Below are 9,083 nucleotides of genomic sequence, written 5' to 3'. Positions count from 1 at the left end.
ACAGGGAGCTCTGGCGTGGGCTGGTCCATGAGGTCACGAAGAGTCAGAGACGACTGAACGAATGAACAACATCTCCACCATATATATATATATATATATATATATATAATATTATATTATATTATATGTGCCTGCTCTGCAATATATATGCACTACCACCATGTAGAAAGATATAAATATGCACTCCCACCATTATCATTCATATCTATATCTATATATCTATCTATCTACGAATGATAATGATGGGGGTGCATATCTATATCTTTCTATATGGTGGTAGTGCATATATATTGCAGAGCAGGCACATATATAATATATATATATATGGTGGAAGTGCATATGTATTGCAGAGCAGGCACGTATATATAATGGTGTGAGTGCATATCCTATCTATATGGCGGATGTGCATATATATGCACTCCCACCATATATATATAGATATATAGATATATATATGAATGGTGGGAGTGCATATATTTGTGTGTGTATATATGTATATATATGTATATGTATATGTGTGTGTATATATATATATATATATATATATGGTGGGAGTGCATATATATTGCAGAGCAGGCATCCATACATATGTGTGTGTGGTGGGAGTGCATTTATATGCATATATATATGGTGGGAGTGCATATATATTGCAGAGCAGGTACGTATATATAATAGTGGGAGTGCATATCCTATCTATATGGTGGGAGTGCATATATATTGCAGAGCAGGCACGTATATATAAAAGTGGGAGTGCATATCCTATCTATATGGCGGATGTGCATATATATTGCAGAGCAGACACATATATAGATATATAGATATATATATGAATGGTGGGAGTGCATATATTTGTGTATATATATATATATATATATATATATATATGGTGGGAGTGCGTATATATTGCAGAGCAAGCATGTATATATAATAGTGGGATACTGCTCTGCAATACATATGGTGAGAGTGCATATGTATTGCAGAGCAGATGCATATATATATATGTATATGAATGGTGGGAGTGCATATAGCCGTGGCGGGTCAAGTGGTCAAAGTGCATTCATCCTTCAGTGCAGACGCACCCTCTCCTTCTGGTGCTTTGTCATGTATGGAAATCAGATTAGCTATGAATGTAAACATTACTTTATGAAAAAAGTATTTTTGCCTGAGAGTTGGATGTGTCAATGTTTTAACTGCTGTAGATTGGAAGCATATTTCAAAGACCGATTCCATACTTGAGGTTTTCAAGTCAAGATGTTCAAGGCGTATTAAGAAGGAGCCTTCATAACAATATGTTCCACTTTCAGGCAACAAGTTTGGTATGCAATAGAAAGCAACAGAAAGAGAACGAGAGAGAGCAAAAATAGAACATAATCTTTGGGGGGAAAAACTCCTAATACTGAAAGGCTGGTCCTCTGGAGGAACATAAGCAGCACGGAAAGCAATGCTGGCCTTTCACATAATGCGATGAGCTCTGAGTAAACCTTGCTTTTGGTCACAACACGATGACTCACCTGGAGAGACAAACAGTTCTTTCCCAAACAGCCTTGACCGCAACCTCTGGTTTTCTTCCATTCCCATTTCTCTTGCAAAGGAACTTGGCTTAACTTTGTTACCAGTTCTTACCTGAGGTGTTATCGAAAAATTAGACCCTGAAATTATGATGAGACACACCTCTATTTTTAAATTTTTTTAGTACACAATCACACAGTCCGTGAATAGATTATAGACAGCAATTGCAAATACCCATTTTATATAATATAAAAACGTAAAGGTTTCTCCTTGACATTAAGTCCAGCCGTGTCCGACTCTGGGGGTTGGTGCTCATCTCCATTTGTAAGCCGAAGAGCTGACATTGTTCATAGACACCTCCATGGTCATGTGGCTGGCATGACTGCATGGAGTGCCATTACCTTCCTGCAGAAGCGTTGCCTATCAATCCACTCACCTTTGCATGTTTTCAAACTGCTAGGTTGGCAGAAGCTGGGGCTAACAGCAGGAGCTCACTCCGCTCCCTGGATGTAGGTGAACTACAACTCCAAAACTCAAGGTCAATGCCCACCAAACCCTTCCAGTAGTTTCTGTTGATCATGGGAGTTTTGTGTGACAAGTTTGGATCAGTTCCATCATTGGTGGAGTTCAGAATGCTCTTTGATTGTAGGTGAACTATAAATCCCAGGAACTACAACTCCCAGATGTCAAGGTCTATTTTCCCAAAACTCCACCAGTGTTCCATTTATGCATTTTGAGTATTTGTGCCAAGTTTGCTCCAGATCCATCATTGTCTGAGTCCACAGTGGTATCTGGATGTAGGTGAACTACAACTCCCAAACTCAAGGTCAATGCCCACCAAACCCTTCCAGTATTTTCTGTTGATCATGGGAGTTCTGCATGCCAAGTTTGGTTCAATTCCATCATTGCTGGAGTTCAGAATAGTATTTGATTGTAGGTGAACTAGAAATCTCAGCAACTGCAACTCCCAAATGACAAAATCAATCTCCCCAAACCTCACCAGTATTCAAACTTGGGTGTATTGTGTATTTGTGCCAAATTTGGTCCAGTGAATGAAAATACATCCTGCATATCTGATATTTACATTACTATTCATATGTCAAATGTCAAGATCTATTTTCCCTAAACACTACCAGTGTTCACATTTGGGCATATTGAGTATCCATGCCAAGTTTGGTCCAGATCCATCATTGTTTGGGTCCACAGTGCTATCTGGATGTAGGTGAACTACAACTCCAAAACTCAAGGTCAATGCCCACCAAACCCTTCGAGTATTTTCTGTTGATCATGGGAATTTTGTGTGCCAAGTTTGGTTCAATTCCATCATTGGTGGAGTTCAGAATACTATTTGATTGTAGGTGAACTATAAATCCCAGCAACTAGAACTCCCAGATGTCAAGGTCTATTTTCCCCAAACTCCACCAATGTTCCATTTGTGCATGAGTATTTGTGCCAAGTTTGCTCCAGATCCATTATTGTTTGAGTCCACAGTGCTATCTGGATGTAGGTGAACTACAACTCCCAAACTCAAGGTCAATGCCCACCAAACCCTTCGAGTATTTTCTGTTGATCATGGGAGTTTTGTGTGCCAAGTTTGGTTCAATTCCATCATTGGTGGAGTTCAGAATACTATTTGATTGTAGGTGAACTATAAATCCCAGCAACTAGAACTCCCAGATGTCAAGGTCTATTTTCCCCAAACTCCACCAATGTTCCATTTGTGCATGAGTATTTGTGCCAAGTTTGCTCCAGATCCATCATTGTTTGGGTCCACAATGCTATCTGGATGTAGGTGAACTACAACTCCCAAACTCAAGGTCAATGCTTACCAAACCCTTCCAGTAGTTTCTGTTGGTCATGGGAGTTTTGTGTGCCAAGTTTTGTTCAATTCCATCGTCGGTGGAGTTCAGAATACTATTTGATTGTAGGTGAACTAGAAATCCCAGCAACTACAACTCCCAAATGACAAAATCAATCCCCCCAAACCCCACCAGTATTCAAACTTGGGTGTATTGTGTATTTGTGCCAAATTTGGTGCAGTGAATGAAAATACATCCTGCATATCTGATATTTACATTACAGTTCTTATGTCAAATGTCAAGATTTATTTCCCCCAAACTCCACCAGTGTTCACATTTGGTCATATTGAGTATTTGTGCCAAGTTTGCTCCAGATCCATCATTGTTTGAGTCCACAGTGCTATCTGGATGTAGGTGAACTACAGCTCCCAAACTCAAGGCCAGTGCTTACCAAACCCAGTAGTTCTGATGGTCATGCGAGTTCTGTGTGCCAAATGACAGTTATGAAGTAGCAACGAAAATAATGTTATGATTGGGGGGTCACCCCAAATGAGGAACTGTATTAAGGGGTCACAGGATTAGGAAGGTTGAGAACCACTGCTTTAGGGTATTTAAGGCTCGCAAAACAGATCGAATGCTACACTTGTAAACAGTTCAAGGCATGCAACTTTATTACCAGTATTAATAGACAGAAAAAGGAAATATACATATTTGAAGTACAACTTTACATTGTAATGGCAGGAAACAGACTAAATAGATTGCAACGCTTGCCAACAGGCAGGGCATGCATCATAATTTTTTCATGACGGCTACACAGAAACATAACGAAAGGGCAAACCGGATTTCTACATGCCAATTCACAAATATTTCCCACGACGTTCAACTCATCTAGGAGTCAGTAGATGGAAAGGCATTAACTTGAGCAGAAGAAAGGATAACCAGGTAGACAAACAGATGGATAGATATGAGGGTTGAATGAAAAGTAATGCCTCCACCTTCGTTACTTGGGTTTGGATGGGAATATTTTAATATATAAAATGCAGAAATAATCCTTAGAATGTGCTCTTTCACTTTACCACATAATCACCACATCATGTACCACTATTCGGGGGTTACACTCCCCCTGAAGGCGCAACCCAACCCCCAGAGTTGGACACGGCTGGACTTAATGTCAGGGGACAACCTTTACCTTTACTAACACCTCCCAACAAAGGATTCCTGTGCTTGACGGGGTTCCACTCCCCCTGAAGGTGCAGGTTCGCAGTTTGGGAGTTCTCCTAGATCCATCGCTGAGCCTGGAGCCCCAGGTTTCGGCAGTGGTCAGGGGAGCTTCTGCACAATCAAAACTCATGCGTCAGCTGCGCCCGTACCTTGGGAAGTCTGACTTGGCCACAGTGGTCCACGCTTTGGTTACATCCCGTTTAGACTACTGCAATGCTCTCTACGTGGGGCTGCCTCTGAAGACTGCCCGGAAACTGCAGCAAGTCCAACGCTCGGCAGCCAGACTACTAACGGGTGCTGGGTACAGGGAGCACACCACTCCGCTGTTACACCAGCTCCACTTAGCTTCCGAGCACAATTCAAAGTGCTGGTGTTAACCTATAAAGCCCTAAACAACTCCGGCCCTGTTTACCTCTCCGAACGTATTCTCCCCTATGAACCATCAAGATTATTAAGTTCATCTAGAGAGGCCCTGCTCTCAGTCCCACCGGCCTCGCAAGCGCGTCTGGTGGGAACGAGGGACAGGGCCTTCTCGGTGGTGGCCCCTCGACTCTGGAACTCTCTCCCACTGGAGATCAGAACCGCCCCTTCTATCCTGACATTTAGGAAACAGGTGCCGTCTCACCATCGACATTCAGGTCAGCAGTTCAGCCGGTACAAGGGTTTAACCCATTGCACCACCAAATTGGGAAAATTGGACAGCATGTACTTAATTACTGGGAGTTTTCAGCATTCTGGATGTTATGCAGTAATATGAAATCAAAAGTAACATGGCATGAAAAATCAGGTAACTTTATCTTGGTTACAAGGGCCCGTCTGGACAGGTTCTATATCCCAGGATCTGGTCCCAGATTTTCTGCTTTAACCTGGATTATATGAGTCTCCACTGCCAGATAATCTGGGATAAACAGAAAACCTGGGATCAGATCCTGAGATATAGGGTCTGTCTGGAAGGGCCCTTCCACACAGCTAAATAAAATCCCACATTGTCTGCTTTGAACCGGATTATATGGTAGTGTGGACTCGGATAATCCAATTCAAAGCAGATATTGTGGACTTTTCCACCTTGATATTCTGAATTATATGACTGCATGGAAGGTCCTTAAGAGGCCCATCCGTTTGTTTTCAACACCCAGACATTTGAGGGATGGAGATAATAATAATGAGCACCCTCTGTTAGCCCCAGCTTCTGCCAACCTAGCAGTTTGAAATATTATTATTATTATTATTATTATTATTATTATTAATAATAATAATAATTTTATTGATTAGCCCTTAGAGGCCATATCACAATACCAAAACAAACAAGGCTTGATAAGACTTGATTGGACTCTATGTAGTAAATTAAAATAAGACACTTATAACAATACAGTAAATAAATATGATTAAAACTGAGTATATCCATTGTATTTCCTTTGAGGGAGAAAAAAGCTTTAAAAAAATTTATATACAAATATTCCCACTCCTGGGCAAAAGAGTTATTTTTTTTCCTAAAGGCGTATGTTTTCATGGAAACTTTTAATATCGGTAATGGAAAAACAATTTCTCCATTTTCCATCCACTAGCCCATGATGACCTCAGAATGCACCACAGCAAATTAATTCTGCATTTCTGATGAGCGTCTTCTTCACCAGGCTGAACTTTCGTTCCCATTAACCGAAAGGCACTTCTCTTAAACCATCAGAAGAGCAAAATCCATTAGCTGGACCATAAAGTGCGGGGTAGGATGAGAGATTCTCTATTGTTTGGTATTGTGATCTGGCCTAAGGGCCTAATCAATAGAATTATTATTATTATTATTTCAATCTGCTAGGTTGGCAGAAGCTGGGGCTAACAGAGGGTGCTCACCCCCCGTTTGGTCAGCAAGCTCAAAGGAAATATAATGGATATACTCAGCTTTATCATATTTATTTATTTACTGTATTGTTATAAGTGTCTTATTTTAATTTACTACATAGAGTGCAATCAAGTTTTATCAAGCCTTGTTTGGTTTGGGATTGTGATCTGGCCTAAGGGGCTAATCAATAAAATTATTATTATTATTATTATTTCAAACTGCTAGGTTGGCAGAAGCTGGGGCTAACAGACAGAGCTCACCCCCATTCTGTCAGCAAACTCAAAGGAAATGTCTTATCAAGCCTTGTTGTTTGGGTTTGGTATTGTGATCTGGCCTAAGGGGCTAATCAATAAAATAATAATAATAATAATAATAATAATTATTATTATTATTATTATTTCAAACTGCTAGGTTGGCAGAAGCTGGGGCTAACAGGGGGAGCTCACCCCCTTTCAGTCAGCAAGCTCAAAGGAAATATAGTGGATATACTCAGCTTTATCATATTTATTTATTTACTGTATTGTTATAAGTGTCTTATTTTAATTTACTATATAGAGTGCAATCAAGTCTTATCAAGCCTTGTTGTTTGGTTTGGGATTGTGATCTGGCCTAAGGGGCTAATCAATAAAATTATTATTATTATTTCAAATACTAGGTTGGCAGAAGCTGGGGCTAACAGAGGGAGCTCACCCCCTTTTGGTCAGCAAGCTCAAAGGAAATATAATGGGTATACTCAGCTTTATCATATTTATTTATTTATGTATTATTATAAGTGTCTTATTTTAATTTACTACATAGAGTGCAATCAAGTCTTATCAAGCCTTGTTGTTTGGTTTGGTATTATGATCTGGCCTAAGGGGCTAATCAATAAAATTATTATAATTATTATAATTTATATAATATAGTTATTTATATAATATAATATAATTTATGTAATATAATTTATATATTATCATCATCATATTTAATTACTTATTAATCACCCTCCATCCGAGAATGCTCTAAGCGATTTACAGCTAAATTGTAAAAGATAAAATACATACATACAGAATTTAAAAACGAATTAATGAATTAATTAAAATTAATTATATTAATAATATAAATATTTATATAATATAATAATTATTATAACTTATAACAATTTTATAAGATATTGACAAGCTGGAATGTGTCCATAGGAGGGCGACTAAAATGATCAAGGGTCTGGAGAACAAGCCCTATGAGGAGCGGCTTAAGGAGCTGGGCATGTTTAGCCTGAAGAAGAGAAGGCTGAGAGGAGATATGATAGCCATGTATAAATATGTGAGAGGAAGCCACAGGGAGGAGGGAGCAAGCTTGTTTTCTGCTTCCCTGGAGACTAGGACGCGAAACAATGGCTTCAAACTACAAGAGAGGCTATTCCATCTGAACATGAGGAAGAACTTCCTGACTGTGAGAGCCGTTCAGCAGTGGAACTCTCTGCCCCGGAGTGTGGTGGAGGCTCCTTCTTTGGAAGCTTTTAAACAGGGGCTGGATGGCCATCTGTCAGGGGTGATTTGAATGCAATATTCCTGCTTCTTGGCAGGGGATTGGACTGGATGGCCCATGAGGTCTCTTCCAACTCTTTGATTCTATGATTCTATGAGTACAGAAATAATAACATTATTATTATTATTATTATTATTATTATTATTATTATTATTTCAAACTGCTAGGTTGGTAGAAGCTGGGGCTAACAGAGGGAGCTCACCCCCTTTCGGTCAGCAAGCTCAGCAGTTCAGCACTTTAATCTGCTGCACCACAGGGGCTCTTATATGACAGTAGACTCATATAATCCAATTCAATGCACTTAATAATCATCATTCTGAAACTGCATTATATGTCAGTGTAGATCCAGCCTACATGTGGCAGGGGATGACAGAATTGTATGTATATATCTATCTCCTTTTCAATTGGCTTCTAGTTTGGCCCATGGTCTTGCTCTCCCCATCCTTTAATGCCATACTCCGGCTCTACTCATGACTCATGAGATGCAAGACGGTTTGGTTGCTAGGCAAAATCTTCTTCCCAGCCTATCCTTGTATTCCCAGTGGCATTTCTATTGCATTTCTAACTTAGCGGATGCAATTGTATTCTATCTAATCTCTTCTCTATTTGACGGTGAGTCTCTTGAATCCTGAATGGTGGGAAAGGATGGAGTTGTATTGTCGAAGGCTTTCATGGCCGGGATCACTGGGTTGCTGTAGGTTTTTCCGGGCTATATGGCCATGTTCTGGAGGCAATTTTTCTCCTGACGTTTCGCCTGCATCTGTGGCAAGCATCCTCAGAGGTAGTGAGGTCAACAACCCAAGGATGGAGTTTTCATTGCGGGGGAAGCTAGTAGGAGAACGAATAATGGTGGCCTTCTATGTTCTCTCTCAATCTAGTCCTATGTATCGCTGTGGTCTGATGGCTTCCTGGAATTCGTCAACAATCATATTATCTATGGTTTTTAACTATTGCAGGGGTCCTCTGCCCCTTTCCTCAATGACAAAGCTAGAATGTGTCCAGAGGAGGGCAACTAAAATGATCAAGGCTCTGGAGAACAAGCCCTATGAGGAGCGGCTTAAAGAGCTGGGCATGCTTAGCCTGAAGAAGAGAAGGCTGAGAGAAGACATGATGGCCATGTGAGAGGAAGTCATGGGGAGAAGGGAATGAAGTACAGAGTGTTTGAGGACCAGGACATCCGTAGGGAAACC

This window comes from Anolis sagrei, chromosome 7, assembly GCF_037176765.1.
Source record: "Anolis sagrei isolate rAnoSag1 chromosome 7, rAnoSag1.mat, whole genome shotgun sequence".
Lineage (NCBI taxonomy): Eukaryota > Metazoa > Chordata > Lepidosauria > Squamata > Dactyloidae > Anolis > Anolis sagrei.
Note: the sequence above shows the minus strand (reverse complement) of the source record.